The sequence below is a fragment of the Tenrec ecaudatus genome, chromosome 16, assembly GCF_050624435.1.
Source record: "Tenrec ecaudatus isolate mTenEca1 chromosome 16, mTenEca1.hap1, whole genome shotgun sequence".
Classification (NCBI taxonomy): domain Eukaryota; kingdom Metazoa; phylum Chordata; class Mammalia; order Afrosoricida; family Tenrecidae; genus Tenrec; species Tenrec ecaudatus.
Window position 1 is genome coordinate 30,933,210 of NC_134545.1, and position 26,791 is coordinate 30,960,000.

The 26,791-nt window shown below is 50.7% G+C and overlaps 1 protein-coding gene across 2 annotated transcripts in view; it reads left to right on the forward strand.

Annotated features, from left to right (window-relative positions):
- The first annotated feature begins 1,136 nt into the window (after positions 1 to 1,136).
- KIAA1671 (KIAA1671 ortholog) overlaps positions 1,137 to 26,791 on the forward strand; it is a 188,934-nt gene continuing 163,279 nt past the window's right edge. For both annotated transcript variants that reach the window (XM_075533727.1, XM_075533728.1), the window contains exon 1: positions 1,137 to 1,223. The gene's annotated coding sequence lies outside the window, so the exon portion shown is untranslated. The remainder of the gene's footprint in view (positions 1,224 to 26,791) is intronic.

Genomic DNA, 26,791 nt, shown 5'->3' on the forward strand with positions numbered 1-26,791 from the left:
GATGTAATATTCAAAGTGGGAGGTGAGAGCAAGGTTCACCATCCTCTCTTCTAAATAGCATTCTGGCAGTACTTCTTAAACGGCAGATTTCTTTGTTCTTTGGGCAGTCTGAGATAGCGTCGGTAGGTCTTCACCAACACTGTGATCAAATGCCTCAATTCTTCTTTGGTCTTTCTTTATTCGTTATCCACCTTTCACTTACATATGAGGCAATTGAAAAGATCATGGCCTGGGTCAGGTCCACCTTAGTCCTCACAATGCCAGTTTTGCAAGTCCCTTACCAAAAAAAAACCAAACAAACCCCAAACACCATACCCCACCCCCACCCCACGGCCCCATCCTGGCATGGAGTGAAGTCTGACTCATCCTGCACCTCACAGCGATATCCATGTCCACTTCAGTCCATTAAGACCCTAACATGTTGCAGAGTAGAACTGCTCCATAGAGCTCTTGGCTGTAACCTGTACGTAAGCCAGGCCTTTCTTCCGTGGAGATGCAGAGTGAGGTTAGAAACACCAACCTTTGGGTTAGCAGCAAACACCATTCTCTGAGATAGCAAACTCCTTTGTGCTATCCAGGCTTTTAGTCAGCATTCGGTCTTGATAAAGATCGCGTAATTGGTTATGTTTGGCAAAACAGGCATTTTCTCTTCCAGGGGCTTTTCTTTCTATGCGTCCGAAACATCTGAAAGTTCCTCGCCCTCCCCCTGCCCTCTCCCAGGCCCCAGCGGTTTCGGCTGCTGTTCCTTGGATTGCCTGGAGGGGGTGCCCGCGCCTCGTGCAGACCCCACGCGGCGCCCCAACGGGAGGGATCCCTGGAGCACCCCATACTCTGTTCTTGCTTAATTCTTGGGCTTAACGAGGTTCTCGGGATGCAGGCGTGGCGATCGGTCGGTGTCTGACCCTAAGCCAGGACTGTGGGTGCAGCAGTTCGACGTCAGCCGCACTTGATTGGGGTGACGTGGGTGTGTGTCCCGGAGAGCTAACGACCTTTGATCCCCCACCGGATCGATCTAGTGTTGGGGTTCAGGCCAGCAGGCGCCCTGCCCAGGGACCCTGCGCGCAGGCGCCGCTGGCCGCGGTTCCCTTGGCGACGGGGGCGCTTCCCCGCCCGAGGCCCCGCCCCCAGCAGGCTAGGCTGCGCGGTCCGCCAGCAGCGCGGCAGGCCTGGGCAGGTGCGCGGTTGCGGGCAGGTGGCGGCGGGCGCCGGCCAGCACCTCCAAGGTAGGTTGCGCGGTGGGCACTGGGGGCGAGGGGCTAGTCGGTCGCCCCCCCGGTTTCCCTGCGGGCGTGGGGCTGGGGGCAGTGGCGGCCGGTAGCCGCCAAGTTGCAGCCTGGCTGAGGCCCGCGGAGAAAAGTTGACAAAGTTGGCTTGGGAAGGGGCGGAGGCGCGGAATCCCGGTGTTGTAGTTTCTTGGGATTGGGGTGCGCAGGGAGCCGGGGGAGCCCTCTTCCGAGACTTGAGAGTGGCTCCTGTACTGGGTAGCCACTGGAGCCCGCACCAACCAGCCGGAGATTTAGGAGTTCATCTCTGGAGGGAATCGGGCTGCAGCGGCCCTAGACCACCCTGGACCCTCAGCCTTCGAGCAGGGGAGGATGAAAGGGGATGCGAGACAGCGAGAGAACGGATCCTTGATCCGCCATATCAGTCGGAACCGTGAGAGTGGGTCCGCAGAGGGATCTGGCGGCCCGGAACCGGGGGGGCGGGGGGTGGGATGGTCCGTGTTGCTGTGTACCCAACCTGGAACTGCAGATTGGACCTTCGGGAGCTTAGGCGCCGAGCCAGGCGGAGACTAGAGCGAGGAAGGACCTGGGTGCCAGAAGGCCATGGGGACAGCAGCGCACCGACCCTCGGGGCTCCGGACCCGTCCTCCCCGCGTGGCCAGTGTGCTCCGCTCTGCGCACTTTCTCAAGGCCGAGACTCAAACCCCCAACTCCCAAGCTAACCTGGATGGCCCCCACCTCACAGACGGAGGCACGGGGTCCGCGGGTGGGGCCCCGGGCGGAGGGGGGATGGGGAAGCGGCCTATTGACTCCTTACCTTGAGTGTGACCTCGGGCGCACACCCGCCTAAGAGCCGGGACGCCGCGCCCTGAAACCCTGCTCTGGGCCACAGCGCCAGGCGGGTGACCTCCCCGCGCCGCCTCGGTGGCCAGCGTTTCCTGCTGAGCGGGACGGAACCTTATCTTCCCGGGAGCAGCCGTTCCTGCTGCTGTAACCTGTTGCACTGAGAAGGGACTTAGTCTTTGCATCTCTTTGCGACCTTGGGCCAAAACACGTCTGAGAATGGGCTTCCTTTCTGGGCAAAGGAGGGAGGAACTCTCCCCCAGCGCACTATGGACGGCTGGAGGACTCCTTGGAAGAAGCATGAGGGCTCCAAGAATCAGCCGTGCCCCTGCGGCTCCCTAGCATACTGTGGTAGAATCCTACCGCCACTGACTGCCCTTTCTGCCTGCAGCCTCAGAGACTCGGTCTTTCTTCCAAGCGCAGGAATTCCCTTCAGCTCTGTCTCCCAGAGAAGAGCTCCGAGGTTTGGTTAATCAGTTGCCAGGGCATTGGGACTGCACTTCGCTTGACCCAGCTCTCCCTTGCTAGCCCGTGGAGACTCCTGGACAAACACTGACCACCCAGCCACTGGCGCCTCCTCCCTGCAGCGCACTGCCCAGGACCGTTGCACGTGGCGTTCTGGCGATCAGTTCCGGTCTGGGTGGTTGGTTGTAGGACAATCCTTTGGAAAGTATTTGGCACGTCTGACTTCCACGCATGCTCTGATGTTTTCCTTAAAGTACCTGCGAGCGGGTATATTCAGTCAGCCAGTGTGGTCCTGCCCTGTTGAAATGCCCACCTAAGCAGTGTTTGCCCAGTGGGTGGATGGTGGAGCTGGAATGATCCAGGGAGGGTGCAGAAGCAGAGACCTACAGTTCATCCTATCGCAGCCCCATGGTGGAGTGGATTACACTATGGGCTGTTAACTGCAATGTCAGCAGTTGGAACCCACCAGCCCTTGCCCTGGAGAAAGAGGAGACTTTCTACTCCCATAAAGGGTTACAATCTCTGAAACCCACAGGGCCAGTTGTACTCTACCCGACAGGGTCCCTATGAGTCAGAATTGACCTGATGGCAATGAGTGAGTACACTTGATCCTGAATTATGGGTTACAGTGCCCAAGTTGTTCGTTGCCACACTCATACACCCCTCCCCGCCAGGGTGCAGTAAGTTTGCGGACCTATGTTCTAGAGTGCCTATGTGCCTTGCAACACAAGACTCATATTTACCCCTCACCTACATTCCTTCACCCTAGTGGAGGTTCTGGTGCCTGGCATGACATAGATTCCAAGTTCATTCATTCACCACCACCTGCCAGCCACTTGTTGAACAGAGGCGCCTCAGGTTACTGTCCAAGTGAAGAGGAAGCTGGCCCGGCTTCCCTCAAGGAGTGAAACCTCTGTAGAAGTTGGCATTCAGGGAGAAGGAGAGGTGCTGGGGAGCTGGGGCCTGATGCTTTTAGCATGGGGGAGTGGGAGAGGTTCAGGAATCTCCCATAGTCGACCCTTGCAGAGAGGGCAGAGTCCTGGGCAGGCCCTCCCGAGGGCTTCTGGGTGTGGGAGGAGGAGCATTGGAATTGGCTATGATGTTGGCTGAGTCAGGGCCATCATGTTTTGGGGTTTGAACTTTATTCCAGGGCGTGCTAGGGAAGGTTCCCTGTTGCATGGGTTTGCGGACATGCTCTCTGGTCTGGAGGGGCTGGGTGGGAGAGGGCATGAGAGGAGGCTGGGAGCCTTGTGAAGGGGCTGTTCGAATATTCCAATGTTTTGAGAATGATGATGGCAACAAATGTACAGATGTGCGTGACACAATGGATGGATGGATGGATTGTGATGAGTTGTATGAGCTCCCAATAAAATGATTTAAAAAAAGAATATTCCAAGTGAGAGACCACGGGTCAGAAGAGGCATAGAATTGAAGGCTGCTGGTGCAGACTCCGATGTAGAGCAATGTCCTATTTGAAAAAATCACTACCATCAGGTCGATTCTGACTCATAGGTCAGCAGTTTAAACCCACCAGCCATTCCTTGGAAGAAAGATGAGTTTTCCACTCCCTACAAAGAGTTATGGTCTTGGGAACCCCCAAGGGCAGTTCTACCTTGCCCTGTAGGCTCGCTAGGAGTCAGCACTGACTAGATGGCAGTGCGTTTTTTCAGAGTAACTCTTTAAGGGAATAGAAAGTCCTTTCTCTTGGAGCTGATGATGGTTTTGAACTGCTGACCTTGCAGTTAGCAGCCCAAAGCATAATCGTGACTATGCCACTAGGGCTCCTTCATAACCCCTCATTTCCTTCCGCTGTCCTATAATCCTCAATCCAACTCAGGGGAGGTGACCTAAATATTATAATGGTCAGTGTTTAATTAACTTATATTCATCAACCCATCCTGAGCAACCAGTGTCTGCTAGCCCCCAGGAGGGCCAGAAGCCATTCCAGCCCTTGGGATTTCACCCTTTGGCCCTCCTGGCTGGTCCCTGGGCAATAGGGAGCGAACATCTGATCCCCATTTCACAAATGTGGGGCTCAATGGCTTGTCAAGGTCTTTGCCACTTGTCAATGGCACAGCAGGTTTTAAGCTGGCTTCTACCTGTCGTGAGGTTGAGTTAATGAGACCAAGTCAGAGAAGCACCCAAGGGTGGTGTGGCTGAGTTGGTTTGTGGCAGGGCTTGCAGGAGAAGGCTGGTGGGGGGCAATGCCTGAGGGACTTGAGACTAGAAAAGAGGGAGTTAGTCACATAGCTGCTCTTGTTAGTTTTTGTTGCATTGATTCTGACTCATGGCCCATGGGTGCAAAGTAGAGCTTCTCATAAAAGCCTTCAAGGTTGTGACCTTTTTGGAAACCTTGGCATTTTGGAAAGCCAGGCCCGTCTTCCAAGACATCTCGTGGTGGGTGTAAGCTATCCACCTTTTGGCTAATTACCCAGTTTGTTTGTACTGCCCAGGTAGAACTAAAACAACAACAACAAAAACCCAACTCTCGTCTTCTGGTCGATTTCGACTCATGCTGTTGTTAGGTTTTGTTGAGTCTGTACCGACTTATAGCGACCTGATGTACAGCAGAATGAACCACTGCCTGGCCACTGGCCAGTCCTGTGCCATCCTCATCATTGTTCTTAGATTGGCAGCCATTGTGTTGACCCATCTAATCGAGGGCTTTCTTCCTCTTTACTGCTCCTGTACTTTGCCAATCCCAATTCTAGACCTCCTTTATCCTCTACTTTACTTATCATGTCTCTCCTGACAATATGTCCAAAGTGCATGAGACCAAGTCTCACCATTCTATGTTCTAAGGAGCATTCTGGCTGTACTTCCCAGACAGATTTGTTTGTTCTTCTGGCCATCCACAATGCTTTCAATATTCCTCACCTACATCGTAACTCAAGGGGATTAATTCGTCTTTGATCTTCCTTAGTCATTGTCCAGCTTTCGCATGTATATGAGGAGATTGAAAATACCCTGGTCAGGAGCACCTTAGTCCTCAAAGAGACATCATTGCTCTTTTTAACACTTTCTAATGCCCTTGTGCAACAGATTCAGATACATAGAGACCCTATGTAGGATTGATGAGACTGTCACTCTATGGGCGTAGATTGCCTCATATTTCTCCTGAGGAGGGGCTGCTGGAATTGAACCTTGTGGTCACCTGCCCAAAGCTTAACCCGCAGTACTACCCAGGTCGATTGAGGGATAAATCCTGGCCCTGCCCCTTCTTGGGCATGGCCTTGGACTATGTACTTGGACTTCGCTCTTGGTAAACTGTATCAGGTAAGATTCACCATCCCTCAAAGGGTGCTAGCTGGAGGTCTGCACCTGGCTTGTGCTCTATAAGTGGCAGATACAATTGTTTCCATTATAGCCTGGCACCAGCATGTGTTCTAGGCAGGTGGCATCTTGTGCAACCTGGTGCATGTGTGGGGAGCCTGGGGGACCCAGTGTCATCGTGAACTGAATTGGAAAGGGTGGAAAAGAGGGGGAGACATGGGGAGGACCAGTGGCTCTACCTCCCCCAACTCAAACTTCCTGTCGTTTAAAAGGAAGCTGGCACACGGCTGGAATTCAGGAACAGACTCTATGTCGGGTTTCCGAGGCTGTCCATCTTCATGGGGAGCGGACAGCTTCATCTTGGTCCTTGGAGCCTCTGGTAGGTTCCAACTGCCCATCCTTCAGTTAGCACTGAGTGCTTAATCGACTGTGCCAGTAGGGATAGACTATGGGATAGATACTCCCCTACAGATGAGTTTTCATACTTTTCCCACTGATACAGCAAATATTTTATTGAGCAGATGTTAGGTGGACAAGGCACTAGGCTGTGGAAAATTCAAACCCACCCACCCCCACCCTGAAATCAGGGGAAAGGGGTCATTGGAGGGGGAAGAGGAAAGAGAGGTAGACAAAGTGAGACATGCATGCAAATCATGGTCAGAGATGGAGTTAACTTTTGACAAGAAGGTTATTGCTGCTATCAATGGTAATTGCTGAGTTATATGACCTTTGAAATGGTTTATAGCCTTGCCTGTTAAGTTAGTGCCAGAAGTCATCCTGACTCACAGCCATCCAAGATGGTTTCTGGGGCTGTGGAGCTCTGCAGAGTCAACTGTGTCCACCCCACCCCCTTGTCTCCCCCCACCCCCGCCCTCTTCTGAGCAACTCTCACACTCACTGCCACGCATTGGTCATTCTGACTCAGAGTGACTGGTGGTTTGACCCCTGCCCTTTCTGCTAGCTGCCTGGTGCTTAACCCGAGGTGCCACCAGGACTCTGTTCAGAATTTGAATTGTGTTTTGAAAGAAAGCTCTTTGTATATGTGCATCCTGCAAGTCAAAAAACCACATGCCACAGGCACGGGCTACCAGATTTTGTCTCTTGAAAATAAGGAGCCCGGTTGCTTAGCGGGTTAAGTCTTGGGCCGATAAACAAAAGGTTGGTGCTTGGAACCCACTAGTCGCTCCAAGGGGGAAAGACGAGTTCGGCTGCTTCTGTGAAGATTTGCTGCCTCAACCCCGCTAAGGAGCGGTTCCACTCTGTCCTGTGCATTGGGATCCACTCTGAGCTGTGCATTGGGATCCACTCTGAGCTGTGCATTGGGATCCACTCTGTCCTGTGCATTGGGATCCACTGTGAGCTGTGCATTGGGATCCACTGTGAGCTGTGCATTGGGATCAACTTCTCAGCAGTGGGTTTATCATGAAAACAACATCCAGCACTTTCCAAAGGAAGCTCTGTGACACGAAGACCCCGCAGACACAATTCTACTATGTCCTCTTCGTGTCAACAGTCAGCATGCTCTCTCGACCTTCCAGAAACGTCTCCCCCACATGTGCCCCACTGACTTCCTTTCCAGCACTCACCACCCAAACCCCACCCCTGCCAAAAAGCTCACTGTCTGCCATTGCGTTGATGCTCACTCAGAGCAAGCCTGTAGAGCAGGGTAGAACTGCCCCCTGTGGGTTTCTGAGACTGACTGATTGCGGGTGGAGAAAGCCCCGTCTTTCTCCTGCATGTACCACTCTCAACATCTGAGACACGCTTCTATCCCTTCTGCAGCCAGGCTCACTCCGGCCCTCAGCAGGTGGGCCTCTCCGAGGCTGTTTTCTCATCTGTAAAACTGGGATCAATAACAGGACTTCACTCAGGTGGCCAAAACTTGGGGACACTGTGAGTGACACTTTGGGCTACTAACCTCTAAGTCATCAGGTTGAACCTGAGAGAAAGATGAGGCTTTCTGTTTCTATAAAGATTGACGTTGGAAACCCACAGGCGTGATTCTGTTCTATCTGTGAGGTCACTATGGGTCAGAATTGGCTCGATGGCAGTAAGTTTGGCTTGCATTATTGGACCTTTGATGGCACTGTGTGTTACTCTGGGTAGACTAGAGAAACAAATCCAGGGAGATTCATATGTGTGTAAGAGAGAGTTTATATCAAAGAGCAATTGTATATTGAGAAAACATCTCAGCCCAGTCCAGAGCAAGTTCACAAGTCTGATATTAGCTCATATGTGCGATACCAGTCTATAAATTCCTCTTCAGATTCATGCAACACATGCAATGATGCCGGATGCAGGATGGAAAGTCTTGTGGATCCAGTGGTGGTGGAAGCAGCCCAGCGCTGGCAGGGGTCTCCATGTGGCTCCTCCACTTCCAGGGCTCTGGCTCCATCAGCATAGCTCCATATGTCTTGTCAGCAGGAAGACAAGCAGAGATTGGGGGTTTGGTCTCCAGTGAGCTATTTATCTCTGTAGCTCCTCCAAATGAGGTCCCCAAGCTGTGAACTGATTGATAGGCTAGACTCTACCCCTTCACAGGTTGACAGGGGATTATGTAACTGCCATATTCTGTAAGTGTTGTACTGTTCATCTACAAGGTCAGTGGTTCAAACCAACCAGCCTCAAAAATGTTATATAAGGTTGCAATACATTGGAATTGACTTACAGCAGTGAGTTTACCTTTGAGGGTTGCTGTGAGGTGTGAATGAGAAAGATCCTGGTTGTGGTAAGTATCAATGTGTGGTGATTGTTGCTATTACTTGTGGGGATCCAGGGGAGGTGTTGTATGCTGCCTCCTCTTCTGGACATTAGGCTCAGAGGAGAGGATCCTATTTCTTTGCTGCCATCTCTCAGGTCTTAATATGTTACTTTCCTAATAATTTACTTACTAGTGATTGATTGATTCATTTGTATTTATAGGTTCACTTGTTTGTTTAAACATTGCTTTGAGTTATATAGAATGTCTCCCCCAATTCAGAAGTAACACAATTTGCTTAATACAATTTTAGCAAAAGCCTGACTTGCAATCCATCTGTGGTAGATATATAATCATTTGTCAATTTGAGGATTAAGAGTGAAGGGGTGGAGTCTACTCTGTCAATTGGATCACAGTCAATGAGGCTTCTGTGTGGGCATAGCCTTCCCCTAAGGATTCTGGGAAATACGGTACTTCCTCCTTGGAGGCAGGAGACACTTCTCTCCTGGCCACTCCTGGGAGACATAGCAGCTGACAAGCCACTTGGACCCACCCTGACGCAACCGGACCTCTGAAGCCAGAGAAGCCAAGTAGAGACCCCTGCCAGCACTGAGATCCAAATGCCACTGGATCCAAAGACTTTCTACCCATTGGCCTGTGATCGTCCTGCATTCGGCATCATTGTATGTGTTTCGTGAGTCTGAAGAGGACTTTATAGATTGGTATCGGACATATGGGCTAGTGTCGGACTTATAGACTTGGACTGAACTGGATTGGGATGCTTTCTCAATGTTCAATTCCTCTTGTATATAAACCTCTCCCTTAGACACATATGTGTGTCCATGGATTTCTTTCTCTAGTCTACCCAGACTAACACACCACCCCAGACTCAATTCATCCAAGGACCAGTTTGTGAAATCTACCAATCTTGCAGTTATTCATTTCTTCTTATTACTATTTGCATTGCCCAGATACCAGTGGAGAGGTCTGGGGGGACTGGCCCCAATCCCAGTTACTAAGTGGACGCCTGCCCCTCCCCCCAGAAGAATTTATTTCGAAGGACGGCAGTTCGGAGCACATGGGAGCAGATGAAGGGGAGGAGGAGAGAATGGAGCACATCCTGGCCCACCAGGCTGTAGGATGATGTTCCCAATTAGAGTTGCCAGTCAACAGAGAGGATCATATGGCCGGCCCCACTAGGAGACATGATGCCCCTACTGACCCATAACCCTACCGGGGACGACACCAGAGACAGTGTGGGAATTGCACTCGATCTGCTCCCGCCACACTGAGGAAAAACACTAAGGGTGTGCAACAAAACAGCAAGGGAATGGAGCGGTGAGGTCCCTAGGGAATGCTGAAGGTGGACTTTGGGGCCAGGGTGCGGTGCCCCAACAGACTGGACTGGAAAACACTCCTAAAGGCCAACAAACAATCCTCGAACTAACTACAAAAAAAGAACAAAATACTCTAAACCCGCCATCCTCCAGTCGATTCCGACCCATGCTGTTGGGAAGTGCTGTCAAGTCGGTTCTGACTCCGAATGGAACCCCACCTGGTCTTGCACCGTCACCGCCATCTTTCGTATGGCTGAGCCCATTGCTTCACTCTGTCAGTGCATCTCGTGGAGGCCTTCCTTTACTTTAGCACGAGGCCATTGGGTTGCTCACTGTGAGGTCAGCGGTTTGGAACCATCAGCCTCTAGGCTTTCTACTCTTGTCCAGGTTTCCAGTCTCAGCAACCCACCAGGCAGTTCTGCCCTGTCCCAGAAGATCTGTCAATTGCAATCTACTTGATGGCAGCAAGTGAATGAGTTAGGCATTTCAGAGAAATGGGATGGCTGGTCTTTCTTTTTTATTGGATGGAGAGAGAGTTTCCAATTTAATTGGATAGACTTTAAAACAACACTGGATTTGCTTGTTGGTGCTGTGGAGATAGGCCCAGCAGAATGTTTCTGGTTGCACGTGTTCTCACATGGAGGGGACTTGTTGAGCAAGCTGGTGGAAGAGTGGGATGAAATGATACGAGGATGCCTTCCTCCCAGGAACGTTTAGAAGCCGCGTGATAGACACGAGTCAGAGGAGGTGCTCAGTTCAATACAGGGGTACCTTGGTTGTTGAACTCAATTCTTCCAAAGTCATGTTTGGACACCAGAAAATTTGAGAACTGAACATATTTTTCTCATAAGAAATCAGGGGAAGCCAGATAATTGGTGCTGAGGCTCAAAAATTATACTTATAAATAATCCATTTCCCAGGATTTTTTCACAAAGTTAATAGCCTTAGGTTGTAAAAATACAAACTAAACAAAATAAAGACAGTACATTAAAATCAAAATACAATAAATTCTATCAAATTACAATATTTTACTCAAAGTACTCCCCCCCCAAAACAACACAACACAACCCAACAACACCATGATGAAGTCTTTAACACACCAACGTAAGCACTCTATGTTGTCTGAGTGAGCGCAACCCTGAGACTGAAGTGCCACCTCTTTGTTGTGTCCACTTGAGATGAGACAAGTTTTTTTTTGAGCCAGATTTTCAGTTGACTATTGAGCAAAGTACGAATACTGAGCAGCCAATTCCGCCGCGCTTGGCTGTTTGTGTGGTGGAAGTGTGAGCTTGGAGTGTGAGGCTCCACTGTACTGGTGTGTGGAACAAACACCACTCACTCTACATAGCCAACAACAATTTGGGGGAAACAAAAATAAATCCTTTCACCTGTAGATCAAAACAGATCCGCACAGTTTTTCATTTCCCCAGGTGTTGGTTGAACACATTCACCTGACCAGCGGGATGGTTCCCCCCCAGCCCCCAAATCCCCACACCCCGCTAGGGGCTGCTATCAGCAAGGTAACCAACCCCTCATTGATGGCATTAGGCTGGTTCTGGTTTGGGGTTCTGGCCCATGGGGGTGTCACAACGAACACCTCTGTGACACCCACTTGCTGCAGGAGATCTGAGGACAGCTCTCATGATGTGGAGCTGTGGGGTACCAAACTCACTGTTATCGAGTTGATGCAGACTCATGGCAACACTATACGACAGGGTAGAACTGTGCCTGTCAGTTTCCAAGATCATAACTCTTGGCAGGAGTAGAAAGCCCCATCTTTCTCCAGCAGAGCAGCTTCGAACTGCTGACCTTTTGGTTAAAAGCCCAGTGCATAACCACTACACCACGGGGTTAAGATTGTTGGTACAAAGCTGCTGTATCACTACCTGCGTCCAAAAGAGCTGTGGAAGTTTCCGAGAGAGGGAACTGTGGATGGCTTGCTCTTATCAGTGGCCATGGGATATGACTCGGGCTGAACAGCAGGGAACGTGATAGTTCCTACAGGTGCTTTGTGACTCTTGAGTTTAAATCCAACTTGCCGGGACACCTGTGTCTTGGAAGGCACTTCTCCGGAGGACACTGCCTGCCTGCCTGCTTGCTTGCTTGCTTCCTTCCAGCCTATGCATGTCTTGTCAGGTCTGGCTGTGACGATGATGCAAAACACGATCCTGAATCTAGTGGCCTTTGACAGCAAGCATTCATTTGGTGCTCATGGGCCCACAGAGGGTTGGGCTGATCATGGCTGGGCAGGCTGGGCTCCAGGTCTGGGAGATTGGGTTCAGGTCTGGATCCCTGCCAGCCAGGCAGCAGCTGTGTGAGCCTGCCATGCTTCTGAAAGCCCCATGTGGACATGGGACAGTGTGACGGCCACCCTTCTTTAGGACAAAGTAAGGCAGTGACCAAGTGCAACAGGACTGAGGCAGACAAGTAGACTAATGCCATGGAGGCTGGGAGTCCCTATGTGGTTCATGCTGTTAGCAGTTGGCTGCTAACTCAAAACCTGGAGGTTCAAGTTCATCCAGAGACAGATGGGGGAAAAAAGGCCTATTTTTGAAAAATCAGCCACTGAAAACCTAGGGGGTGGTTGCCAGGAGTTGGCATTGGCTCGACAGCTGCTGTTTATCTGGTTATGGAGGCAGGGGGAAGGCAGTGAGTATATGCTGAGGAAGAATACAGTTCTACACCAGTTTCTCCCAATTTCTGTCATGGGGTATCATGGGTCAACAGGCCACTTCTCTGAACCTCAGTTTCTGCACTTGGGAAATGGGCCTGGTTTTCCGTGAACCTGGAATGCGACAGTGGATCAGGAGGTGCTGTGCCTCTGGAGAGTGAGGGGTGCAGGGAAGAGGGGATTGTCCAGATGAGGATTTGGGCTTGGGACATGATTGACAAGTCCTTGAGCTGTGGCGGTCATTACAGGCAGTGAGGAGGGAGAGAGTACAATGAGATGGGCGTGACTCTGGGTTCAACTCCAGCTTCTTCCCCTTCTGGGCCACATGACCTTCAACCTGGCCTCTCTCTGCCTCGGTTTGTCCGCTTGTTAAATGGACACAGGTGCTCAAAGGACACGGGCGGACTGGTAAGTATCTGGGATGAAACATGCGTAACAAATGGCTGTATGCGTATCAGCCTGAGAACGGGGAGATGCCTGATGGGACTAAAATGAGGATGTCTCCAATCCACCCCCTGGGATTAATGCAGGGGAAGCCTGGGTTCCAATCTTGCTTTAACTGTTTACCACCTGTGTGATCTTGGGTAAGGTAGTTTCCTCTCTGTGCTTAGGTTTCCTCATCTGGAAAATCAGAGGTCTTGACTCATGAAAGGAGTCCTGGTGGTATAGGGGGGACAGGTTGGGCTGATAACGCCATGGTCAGCAGTTCCAATTCACCAGCCACCCCTCGGGAGAAAAAGGAGGTTTTCTGCTCCCATAGAGATTTATAGCTTCAGAAGCCCTGTGGGGCAGTTCTACTCTGTCTTCCAGGGTCACTACGAGTCAGAATGGCAGTAAGTTCTTTTTTTGATCTCATGTGGCTGATAAGGGTTAAAAACCTAAACCCCAAGAAAACACTGCCACTGAGTGCATTCTGACTCATAGCGACTCCATATGGGGTTTCTGAGCTTGTTCAGTGGTTGACGGGCTCAAGACCACCTGTTCTTTTTTTCTTTCTTTATTTTTAAACATTTTATTAGGGGCTCATACAACTCTTATCACAATCCATGCATATACATACATCAGTTGTATAAAGCACATTTGTACATTCTTTGCCTTAATCATTTTCTTTTTTTTTCTTTTCTTTTTTTACATTTTATTAGGGGCTCATACAACTCTTATCACAATCCACACATATACATACATCAATTGTATAAAGCACATCCGTACATTCTTTGCCCTAATTACTCTCAAAGCATTTGCTCTCCACTTAAGCCCTCTGCATCAGGTCCTCTTTTTTCCCCCTCCCTCCCCGCTCTCTCCTCCCTCATGTGCCCTTGGTAATTTATACATTGTTATTTTGTCATATCTTGCCCTATGCGGAGTCTCCCTTCCCCCTCTTCTCTGACGTCCATCTCCCAGGGAGGAGGTCACATGTGGATCCTTGTAATCAGTTCCCCCTAAGACCACCTGTTCTGATGACGCCTCACCCACAGCCCCAGCAAAGCTCCTTTAATTATTGTTACTATTATTTGTTGCAGTTGTGTTTGTTAGGTACCATCCAGTCAGTTCAGAAGGAGACACTGGTCCTGCGCCAGCCTCTCCATATTGTTCTTCTGTCTGAGCCTGTTGTTGCAGCACCTGTGTCCGTCCATCTTGTCAAGGCCCTTCCCCTCTTTGCTTGCCCTCATCTTTACCAAGCATCATGTCCTCCTCCAGGGACTGCTCTCCTGACAGCATGTGCAGTGCACATGAGGCGAAGTCATACCATCCTGGGCTCTAAGAAGCCTTCTGGCTGTACTTCTTCCAAGATAGATTTGTTTATTAATACTTAGCAATTAATATTTAGTGCCTGCTAATGAATATATATGGTGATGGCTTCCAAAAGTTTGCCGCAAACTTCCATGATCTTTTTATGCCATTTTCCTAGGAACTTTTGGAAGCCCTCTCGTATACATGAGCTAGTCGTCTTCTGGAGACTCGGAGAGATCCCTTTGTTCCCAGGGACTCAGTGGAGTGCTGGCACAGGGTAATGCTTTCAGGACTCCCTGCTTCTGAGCAAGTGAGGTCTTTCCTTTGGTCGGCGCTGGTGGGGCTACTACTGTGAACTGCACCAGAATGGACCCCAGGCCACGTTGAATGGGCTCAACACTCTGCCCACGAGATGGGCTCCAGGTCGGACACTTAGGAGCCACAGGCTTCTCGCTCACTGGCTAACACTTGACTGATGACTACCAGGCCTTTCTTCCTAGTCTGGATGCACTGCTGAAGCCTGATCAGCATCAGTGACACGCAGGCACCCACAGTGACGATGGGTGGTGGTTTCTCTGTAGGCACCTTGGCAGGGAATTGAACCTGGGTCTCGAGCACACACGGAAGGTTGGAATTCTGCCACCCTACCTAGCTGAGAGGGCATGCTGAGACATTGGTATCTCTCTCCATAAAATGATCCATCTGTTTTTTAAAAAATCTTTTTATAGGGCGCTCTTAGAGCTCTTATCACAATCCATACATCCATCAACTGTGTCAAACATTTGTACATTTGTTACCCTCATCATTCTCAAAATATTTGCTCTCCACTTAAGCCTTTGGTATCAGTTCCTCATTTTTACCCCTCCCTCCCTGCTCCCCCTCCCTCATGAACCCTTGATAATTTGTAAATTATTATTATTTTGTCAGGTCTTACTTACACTGTCCGATGTCTCCCTTCTCCCACTTTTCTGTTGTCTATCCCCCACAGAGGAGGTTATATGTAGACCCTTATAATCGGTTCCCCCTTTCTATCCCACCTTCCCTCCACCCTCTGGTATCGCCCCTCTCACCACTGGTCCTGAAGGGATCATCTGTCCTGGATTCCCTGTGTTTCCAGTTCCTATCTGTACCAGTGCACATCCTCTGGTCTAGCCGGATTTGTAAGGTAGAATTGGGATGTTTTTAAAATAGACTATGTATTGGAGGTATTGTGGGCTAGCCATTGAACCGCTAACCTCAAAATGAGAATTTCAAACCCACCAGCCTCTCCATGGGAGAAACAGGAGGCTGTGAAGGTAGACAGCCTCTGAAACCTGATCTAGGACCTGCTGTGTGTCAGGACTGACATGATGGCAGTGGGGCTGGTGTTCGTTGGGGTATATTCTCCTGAGGAGCTGTTTCATAAACCCTGGGATGTCTTCCTTGGTTGTATTCCTCACAGGAATGAAAATTAGCTGCTTATAAAAGACTAGCAGCATTGATTGATAGGCTCCCACTATGGTTATGCACTGGGCTGCAATCTGCAAGATCAGCAGTTCAAAACTACCAGTACTGTGGGAGTAAGATGGGCCTTCCTGCTCCCCTAGAGAGTGGCAGTCTCACAAACCCTCCGAGGCAGTTCTGCCTGTCCTATAGAGCCCCTGTGAGTTGGCGTTAACTCGGTTCGGTGGCAGCGAGAGAGCACACTGAGGAATGTTGGTCTTTGGCCGGACACCCTGTCGTTGTGCGTGTCTGTGGAGTCCCTACAAGGGACTGGCCCTACTCTCTTTGCCCAGAGGAGCAAACCGAGGTTTCCAGAGTGCAGTGCCTGCCCCAGATACCTGCCCCTGAACATGCCTCTCTTCCAGCAGGGCCCCATTCTGCCTGGTGGGGGCCCAGCTGCCTTTCTAGAGGCCCAGGTCGGGGCCATGGCTCTTGGTCATCTCTGTGTTGATTTTGCGTTTCTTTTGTTTTGCATCCTCAGTGACAAAAACCCTTTCTGGGGCCCTTCCTGTTGCTGGTGGAAGGAAGGAAATGCAGGGTGCAGGGCCTTACAAGAGGGGGGCAGTCCAGCCCTGTGCCGGCTTTGATGCTGAGGCCTCAGCCCAGGAACTGTACCGCCCAGCCCCGGCCTGGAAGGCTGCCTGGACGTGAAGACTGGGCACTGGCGGGCATGGCGCCCACCCCAGTCCTACCCAGGGCCCTGGGCTGGGCAGAGAGGGGCTTGGTTGAGGAGTTCTCAGGGTTCTTTGACCCCAGAAGCTGGTGCAATTTCTCCCTACCATTTATTTGCAGCCTCAGCAATGAAAAGCTCTTGTCTTTGTCTCTCCAACGGATGACCTCCATACAGGGATGGCCCTAGGCTGGCCTGGGGCCCTGGGAGCCAGGCTATAGACGTAGTAGAAAGAGTCCTGGGCTGGAAGTGGGGACTCCTGCATTTGAGTTGTGGCTGTTCGGCTGTGTGTCTTTGGCTAACCCCCTGTAACCTTCGGAGTCGTTCTCACACCTTCTGGGAAGCCCCTCTCCCTGTGTCTGTGTCACAGACACAGAGTGTCCGAGTGACAGTCTCGGAGACCTACAGGGCCAGCTCCACTCTGTCACAAAGGGTTGCTGTGAGTCAGCCTGGACTTGGGGGTAGGGAGTTTGGCTTTGGGTTTTAGTGCCTTGTCCTTAACTGGGAGGAACTGTGTATGTTGTTTTATAGCGTCAGGATTGGTGGGGACAGTTGGAGTTATTGACCCCTTCCAGATAAGGAGGAGGCTTGGTGGCATGGTGGTTACGCTTTGGGCTGCTAACCACAAGGTCAGCAGTTTGAAGTCACCAGCCGCCTCTTGGGGGGAAAGACGATGCTTTTTACCCCTGTAAAGAGTTACAGTCTTGGAAACTCGCAGGGGGAATTTCCACTCTTCCCTATAGAGTGACTGTGAGTTGGAATCAGCTAGATGTCAATGAGTTTTTGGTGTTTATTCATCCTACAAGGTGAGTGGGTGGGTGTGACCAACCTCCTCAGCTGTCACCTTGTTGCCTGGCTTGTGATGGATGACCTGTGGTACCTGTTTGCTGCAGGAACTGACCAAGCTTGTGTCATATCCCCACTGAATATCGTGCATGCTTCTGCCTTTATTCTCAAACTGTTCTTTTTCTTGGCAGAATGTGTAGGAATACAGATAAATCAAATAACCTCAAGTCCGACCCGTGGCCATCCAGTCAGTTCCAACTAGAGCCACCCTCCCTATACTACGACACAGTAGAAGATCCCATAAGGTTTCCAAGGCTATCACTATGCCCGGTGGTAGACTGCCTCCTCTTTCTCCTGGAGAACGGCTGGGAGTTTTGAACCGGTGACCCTGTGTTTAGCAGCGAAGCACTTAACTACTGTGTCCTTGGGGCTCCTTCAATCAATAAATAAAAGAATATAAATCCCTTGTATCTTGAATTTTAGGGGTCACTACAGGTCACACTTTTGGAGTATGTTTTTTTTTTTCCTGGTGATACAGTGGATACATTTTGGGCTACACTCTGCCAGGTCAGTAGTTCAAAACCATCGGCTAGTTCCATGGGAGAAGCAGGAGGCTTTCTGGATTCATAAATGGTTACGGTCTTGGAAACTCACAGGGTCAGTTCTTCCCTGTCCTATGAGTTGGCACTGACTATGGCTGAGGTTTTATTCAGCTTTTTAATCATTTAAGGCCTTAATTATCCATGAGGGGGCTTAAGAAATTGTGTGGAAAAGTGGGATGAAAAGGTAATGGGATTTTTTTTCACGGGCCCTTCAACTGACTGGCAGATGTTGGCAGGCTATCCTGGGTTTAGTTGGTAGGCTTTGTTCTCAGGCGGTATGGGCTCAAATCCTGCCATTGCACCGCTTAGTTGTAGCTGTCTCCCTCTCAGTTCCAGTTCTTGTCAGCAAAATGGGATGAGACTAGGTCCCCCTTCCTGAGGATTCCGTGAGGCAATGCTGAGAAGGGCATGGAGCTCACAAATCCGGCTATGCTGCTGCTCAGGTTGCCTTGAGTGGGCCTTCCAGACTGGAAGAAAGACTGGCCATCTATGATCGAAAGCCAGCTTGGGTGGTGTGTGTGTGTGTGTGTGTGTGTGTGTGTGTGTGTGTGTGTGTGTGTGTGTGTGTGTGTGTGTGTGAATCCTCGTTGTTGGCATAGTAGAATATCCATAGTTCTTAACCACATTCTTCAGGCATCATCCCACAAAGTTTGAGTTCCACTGGTCTAGGATGTGGCCTTCCTTATACTGTATCTCGGCTCTTGCTTCTCAACACTGAAAGAATTCATGCAGCAGAAGCACTTTGGAAATCCAGGAGACTTTTATGAAGAAAAGGCAAGTTTCAGGTATTACAGGAAATCCCCAAAGAGGCCCCTGAGAAAGAAGCCTCAGAGGGAGCAGGGGCCTGCCCAGGAGGCAGCTGTGCACCCCCGAAGCCCTCCGACCTGCAGGAGTGAACTGAACAAGAGAAGAGTCAGAGGACGCAAAGAGGGGAGTCCACGAGCCCTGGCCTTCCCGCGGCAGGCTCTGATTTCCTCCAGCTGGGGAGGCGCCATACGTAGTATTGGCCGACCTCATTGGGTGAGTTTAAGCACACCGAGGTGATGTCACGTGGCTGGGCCTAGTCTGTGCACCCGGGTGGACCTCCCACCTGGGCCTAGCCAGCTTGTGTCTGAGCATGCTCAGTTTGGATCTTTCCATAAGTATTAAATGGGTGCCTCATTTCTTTCCAACCCCTTTGCTGTGGCCCTAGGCAGCATCTGGGAGGATACCCCCCTGGGTCCCTATTCTGGCACCCCAACAATAACAGCAATGTATCTTCTCTCTGTGAGGTGGTCAGTCCCTTTCTTAGGATCCTGTAAAAGGAAGCGTGGCAGCATGTTGGGTTACGTGCCAGGCTGCTAACCGAAAGGTTGGCAGTTTGAAACCACCAGCTGAACCCTGAATGGGAATGGCAGGCCCTCTGGTTGGTGTGTCATTTAACATTTTAAAACACGTAGATGTTCAGTCTTTAGATAGGAATCCACTGAGCCAAATGCTGGCTCAACAATAAAGTTGATCCTTTGTTACAGAAAACCCAAACAACTTAGAGTTTAAAAATAGATCCAGCACTGCACAACAAAAGGAAGACAGGGCTTTCTGCACAGGGCTAGACCAAGGTTATGGTCTAGCTCACAGGGCAGTTCCATCTCATCCCATAGGCCGCTGCGAGTCGGCATTGACTCAGTGGCAGTGAATGCGTAGGACAGGGTAATCTACAGCTGGCGGAAGAGGACGATGGCCCCCACCCCTGCTCTGTCTCCTCCAGGCAGGGGTGGGGTTGGGGTCACTCAGAGTTGTGCTTGGCCTGGTATTTTGACCACACAAAGGAGCCTGGAGCCCGCAGCCAGTCCTGATCTTTATCAGGCCAGTAGATGCTTCCTGTCCCCAGGGAGCCCTGGGCATTTTCCAAGCTAGCTGCCCTGCTGGAGGTGGCCCGTAAGATAAGATTTGCTTACCAGGAACCCTCCCTGCACCCCCTCCCTTGCCTGCAGTCCTGCCTCTGGAGAACAGGGGAAAGAGAGAGGGTCAGAAGGCCAGTTCCACTGTAGGGGGGCCGCTCAGGCACGGTGGGAGCCTGGAGGGTGGGATGTGTGTACCAAGGGACTTGGGGGGCAGCTATCGGGCAGAAGCCTGGGTTCCAGAGGTGGGTTGGGGTTGGTCACATCCATAGGGAGGGGACACTGCTCTTTATGAGCTCTGTGACTTGGGCTACCCAATGTCCACCTTCAGTTTCCTTCGCCATAAAATGGGTTAAGGGTCGGTAGACCTCACTGCTTGGGAAGGTTTCCAGGACACTGCCAGAAAATACGGGGTGCACCTTCTTCCTCTTCCGTCTTTAGCACCCTAATGGCAGCAGCAGGAACAACGTCCACAGCGACAACAGCTACCGGGACTGCAGGGACACAGCCAGACTCGGCGCACCGGGGCAGCAACTCCATGCTGCCCTGCGGCTGCACCTCCTAGCTGGGTGCATCTCCCTGGGACCAGATTTGCCCCATGGTCAGCTATTCCTGTTAGTGGAGCGAGAGGCAGAGTCCCCAGAGGCAGTGTCGAAGCCCAGGCTGTCTGGCCTCCTGTGTCTTTCTCTTGGAAGCTCGCCTTTCCAGGGAAGGCAGACAAAAGGTTTGCCAAGAGTTGGCATTTGCTAGCAGGGAGCTGAGCAAGGACCAACAAACCCTTGGCTCTGGAGTCTCTTCTGACTCATGGCCACCCTGTGGGACACAGTACAATAGGTGTCCAAGGCATCTTTATGGATGCAGATTGTCAGGATTTCCTCTTGCAGAGCACTGGGTTTGAACTACTGGCCTTTTGATTTGCAGACGAGCATTTAACCATAGAGCCACCCGAGCATTTGAGCAGGGACAAGATGTTAGGATGGTTGCCTTCTAATTTATTCCTCTTTTCACCCTCTTGGTGTAGTGGTTATATGTTGGACTACTAACCATGAGGTCAGTAGTTCAAAACCACCAGCTGTTCAGAGAACAAAAGAAGAGGCTTTCTACTCCCGTAAAGAACTGCAGTCTTGGAAACCCACAGGAGCAGTTCTGCCCTGTCCTCTACTCTCGGGTCGCTATGAGCCAGAATGGACTTGATGGCAGTGAGTTCCTCACTCTCTGACACTACCTCTATTCCTAGGAGCTGGGGCCATGGCAGGTAAAGCCATCTGGGTGGAGTTGAGATCCCTGCTGGCCACCTGCCAGGCACAGGCACTCCCATGGGTGACGCAGAGAGCCCACCAGACCAGCCAAGACATGAAGGCATGCTCGGCACCTGGGCTGGTGGAGGAACGGGTTTGGGCCTTTTTCTACAGTTCAGCCTGGCAGCAGCTGCCTGTGGCTCGGCCTGAGGCTATCTAGCCTGGGTGCTGGGCCACGCCCTGGTCTTTCCTCACCCCAGAGGGCAGAGCCTTCTTGAAGCCGCCAGTCATAGTGGGCAGGTGGGCACAGGACCACTTGTAACCTCTTGAGTCACAGCCAGTAAGTATAGTACCACTCCAGAAAGAGACAGTCTTTTCTCTGGACCATTCCACCTGCCCTTCCTCCACTTCCATATCCTCATGTGCAAAAATGGGTTTGGGCGTGTGGCTGTCACATAATCTCCTGTCAGTTTGCGAAGGGGTGGAGTTTAGCCTGTCAATCAGGTTGCAGCTTGATGACCTCATTTGGAGGCGCAACAGAGATAAATAGCTTATTGGAGGCCAGATACTTTCACTCCTTGCGAGACATTCCTGTTGACAAGCCCCAGGGAGCTATGCTTGAGTCCTGGAGCTGGAGGAGCCACATGGAGACCCACGCCAGTGCTGAGATGCTTCCACCACTACTGAATCCACAAGACTTTCCACCCACTGGCCTGTGGTCTTTCCGAATTCGATGTCATTGCATGGCTGCATGAGTGTACAGAGGAATTTATGGACTAATATTGACATATGGGGTAATCTTGGACTTACGGACTTGATCTGGACTGGGCTGGGAGGTTTGCTGACTGTACAATCGCTCTTTGATGTAAAGCTCTCTCTTACACACAGATGAGTGTCTGTGGATTTGTTTCTCTTGTCAACCCGGACTCGCACAGGGTAGGATTTTTGTTTCAAAGGACCGGGAGAAACCAGCACCTAGTTGGCACTCAGTGAGGTCCCTGGGTGGTTGAAACAGTTTGCACTTGGCAACCAGTCGGGCTTTTCACTGAGAGGTGCCAGGAAGCAAGGCCTGGCACTCTGTGGAGGTGCCCATCCCAAGAAAACCCTATGGAGCTTTCAGTTCTACCTCTGGAATGCATGGGTTGCCTGACTTGGAATCGACTCGATAGCTGTGGGTTTACCCAGCCAGTGCAGTGGTGTGGGGGGAGGCCAGCCCCCACAACTAATCACAGATTCGATAGGTGCAATTGTATGGTTGATATATATAATGTATATATATGTATATATATTATAATAAAGTCATGGAGAGCTTGAGAGATAGAGGAGAGATGGAAATAGTGGAGAGAGGGGCAAAGAGAAGGACAAAGGGAAAGGGAACAGGGGAGCGAGGGGTAGCTGACAGACGCCAAAGGAAAATCTTTATTGCTAACCAAGGCTTATATATCTTTGGGGGGCATGCAAGCCCCCTAACTACAGGTAGGCATACATCACAGGAAGGGGTTGTGATATAGGTGATACAGCAATGATAGGGGGGTGATCTAGGGGTTCATACACTATTGGAAGGGGAGGGCATAGGGGTGCACATGTGACAAGATGAGTGGATCCTAGATTCAGGATGGCGGCCTAACTTGGGATGTCACTGAGCAGGTTTGACCTGTTCTCTGGCTCTCCATAGAAACCATTATCAGTAGTCTATAAACCCATGCTGCAGGGACCAAACTGATGGCCGCAAGCCTTTAGGGCGAAGTAGCCCATTGTCCTTAACAGAAGGGAGTGGGCCTGGACAGTAGTCTGGCACCTGACTGTCTTCATTTACCATTAGCTGCAAGCAGTGTCCTGAGTCCAACATCGATTTGGGGGCAATCTTTGTGTTTCCCACACAGTGGGTTGCTTCCGTCCCAGCAGCCCTCTCTTGCAGATGGCGTTCTCTGTGAAGAGCCATCTATTCATCCATCGGTCTCGGGCCATAGAAAACGATCAACTTGAAAATTCCCCCGGGCTATTTGGCCCAGCACTTAATGAGCTCTCCTCATGCAATGGCCACAACTGCTCCTGTTTGGTGAGGCGTGTGGTGTTGGCTGGTGTTCATTTCTTGGGGCTTCCACTGAGCTTGCCCACTTCGCCTCGACTGGGTCCCCAAATTGTCGATCTGGACGGGAGCAGACAGCCTCATCTTTTCTCCCACAGAGCAAATCCTACAAGTTTGAATTGCCCACCTTCCGCTTAGCAGCCCCACACCTCGGCTGCAGCACCACAAGGGCTCATCCTAATGGGTTTTGGCGCTCCCTAAATGGCTGGGTTTTAAGGGAAGAGAATGGAGCGGAACAGTAAAGTTGAGCCCTCCAGGAAGCCCGGGTTTGAGTCCTCGGGCTTCACCCCCATTCGCTGCTTGTGTCATTTTGTGGGCATGGTTGTCCCCTGCCTCAGTTTCACCATCTGTGAAAGGCTGCAGCCAGTGAGCACTGACTGAGGTGCTACTGTGAAGTGTTTAGTTCAGACCTGAGCATGCTGTTGGTGCTCTAGACTCAGTGGCTGTTAATAGAAATTGTTATTATTCATAATTATTGTCAATATATCATAATACACGTGAGAAAATTAATAATTACACAGTATCAGAATTCAGCACATCTGCCTATGTTTCTAAGGAGGCTTGGGGGTGGAGAAAATTATGCCTTGGGCTGCTAACTACAAAGTCAGCAGTTTGAGACCACTCGCTGCTTTATGGGAGAGAGATGAGGCTTTCTACTCCCATAAAGAGATACATCTGAGAAACCCACGGGGCATTTCTCTAGCCTGTCTCATCAGCACCGGCTCGATGGCAATGGGTTTGGGTATGATTGGTGTTTGAGTCCGTTTCGTAGATGACCTTGCAGCAGCGTGGCAGGGGGGAAGAAACGCCTATCAAGTCGAGCTTGGTTCTCGGTATCTCCACTGCCCATCTGCTTTCCCCATCTTCAAAGAAGCACATCCCTCTGTTGTAAAGAGGCATAGACAGCCTTATCTCTGACCTGTGGAGTGACGGGTGTACTTGAACTGCCGACTTCGCAGTTAGCAGGCCAATGCTTAACCTTCATTGCTACCAAAAGAAAAAAACACACACACGAATAACGCCCCCCCCCCCCAACTCACTGCCGTCCAGTTGATGCCAGCTCACAGCAACCCTATAGGACAGCGTAGAACTGTCTCTGTGGGTTTCTGAGACTGTCACTCTTTATAGGAGTGACTGGTGGTTCTGATCTGTGGACACTGAGGCTAGCAGCCCAAGGTGTAACTTAGCACACCGCTACTTGGGAATCAGAGAAGACAAAGGCACCTGCCTCAGTCCAGGTAACCAGGAGGAAGTGAGAGTCAGAGCCTTGGGGCCTGTTTTTTGTGGGAGAGTCTTCGATTTGGATAATATGTCAGGTTGCTTCTTCTCTTGGAGTGAGATGTGGGCAGGACAAGTGTGCCTCTCCCCCTCAATCTATTTCAGTGCTTCAGAGGTCAAATACTAAATTTGTTTCTCCCAGTGGCCCAGGGGTTGCCTTGCCATGTTCCCTTTGTTTTAGGGAAATGTGTAAGACTTGCATCTGATTGTTCCAGAACCTCTCCTAACCCCCTGGACTCAGTATCTGCACCACTGGGGAAGGAGATGTAGCTGAGTACATGAGACGTGGGTCTCAGCCCTGTCTGCTTAGTAGGAGCCATACCAACAGCCTTCCTACCTGCTGGAGCTTTGCAAACCGGTAGATGCTGGACCCTGCCTAGAGACGGTGAGGTCTGGCTTCTGGCAGATACTGCAGGTGCCGCTTACTGGTGGCTAGGCCTGAGCTGCACTGCCATATACCCTGTTCTTTGAGTCAGGCTCCAGACCCCTAGTGGCATAGTGGTTACGCATTGGGCTGTTAACCTCAAGGTCAGTAGTTTGAAACCATCAGCCACTCTGAGGAAGAAAGATGTGGCTTTCTACTACGATAAAGAGTTAGTTTTGGAAATCCACAGGGGCAGTTTTATCCTGTCTTATAGGGTGGCTGTGAGTTGGAATCAACTCGATGGCAGTGAGTTCGGTCTTTCAGTTTTGAGTCTGGCTAAAGCTGAGCTTATTCTAGAACGACCCAAGAGATCCATCTTTGCTAGAATGCATCTTTCCTAGCGTGAGAGTGAAAAAATGAATGAGAATGAGAGCAGAGTTTCCCAAGCTCTATGCTTCGCCTACGATCTCCATGATCTTTGCCAAATTTGTGTACCTTCAAAGGAACCTTGGTGGTGTGATAGGTTATGCACTGAGCTGCTAATCATAAGGTCAGCGGTTTGAACCCACTAGCTGCTTTGAAGGAGAAAGATGCGGCGCTTTCTGTAAAGATATACAGTCTCAGAAACCCACTGGGAGCAGTTCTACTCAGTCCTTTTAGGGACACTCTGACTCGATGACAGTGAATTTGGTTTTGATTTGATGTACCGCTGATGGAATCCCTGGGCACAGTGGGTTAGGTGTTCAGATGACAAAGTTCCTGGTTCAAACCCACCACAGCTCTATGGGAGAAAGATGAGTTTGTCTGTCTGCTCCTGTAGGGATTGACTTTCTTGGAAACACTGTATTGGAATTGACTTGACTTGGTTTGGATTTGGTCCTGTGTAATTATTTACCTGCGACAATAAAATCACCCTCTTTCTGAGCACTAAAGGCAATCTGTTTATCATTCTGGGGGTTGAAAAACCTGCTTGCTTACCATAAGTTGAAGGTAACTCTAACTCTACAAATAATGACAAAAGAAAGCGGAACAGTTTTCTCGAGCTCTTACCAAATAGATACTGTTGCCTCTGTGGATTCTCACTCTTTGTTAAAGGGGCTGAATAATAAGAGAGTTTCCAAAAGTTAGTCCCTAGTGGAGACTTTCACTTGGCCAGAAAAATGCTTCTCCCAGGGGACAGGGCTTGTTGATGTCCATCCAGGCACAGTGGCCACCGACATTGCATGAAGGCACAGCTGGCCCAGTGATCAGGAATAGGTTCGAGTGCGCCAGGTCCAGTCTTGAGGGACTGTCACCAGCATCTGTTCTGTGGATGTTGGGGCAACTTAAGCTCCCCCCCGCCCCCCACCCCTCTCCTCTGCCCCAGCACCCTCACAATCTTGGGAGAGCCAAGGAAGCTTTTCTGTGCAGGGTTATCAAGCTAAGATGGTCCTGGTCAAAGAGGTCCGCTCTTGCCAAGATCCTGTGGGATGGCTCTGGGGTCCTGTCTCATCTGTGTCCCTTCATGTTACACCGCACAAGTGGCCACTTGGGTCACTCATGTGATCAGTTCCTCATAGTCTGCCACTCCCTGCTGTGACCTAGGGCAAGTCAGACAACCTCCTGGAGCTGCCCTTGACCCATCGGTTGAGTTACATTCATTTGGAAAATACTTGTTGGGTGTCTATGGGGATAGGCTCTACTGGGGACTGTAGGGAGGAGAGAGATGTGGCAGTCACTTCAAGAGAGGGAAGTGGGGCAGGGGAGCAGTGCAGCATGGCGGGAGGTGGCTGAAGAGCTGGGAGACCTAAGGGTTGGAAGGAGGGGCAGACATGCCAGGCAGAGGGAATCTAAACCCAGCCCACTGCTGTTGGGTCTCTTCTCCCTAAAGACGACTCTCTAGAGCAGAGCAGAACTGCTCCCTAGGGTTTCCGAGACTGTCAGTGATTACAGAAACAGATGGCCTCATCCGTCTCCTTCACAGTGGCTGGTGGGTTTGAACCACCAACCCCACAGAACAAGACAGTGTTTAATCCACCACATCAGGGGAACTCCCTGCAGAGGGAACAGCCTGTGCCAAGGTTTTACCAGGAGAGAAAGGGCAGGAGGCATAGAATCATGCCAATAGTCTCAGGGGCTTAAGCAGAGCATGCTGTGATTGGATTACCTGAGGAACGCAGTG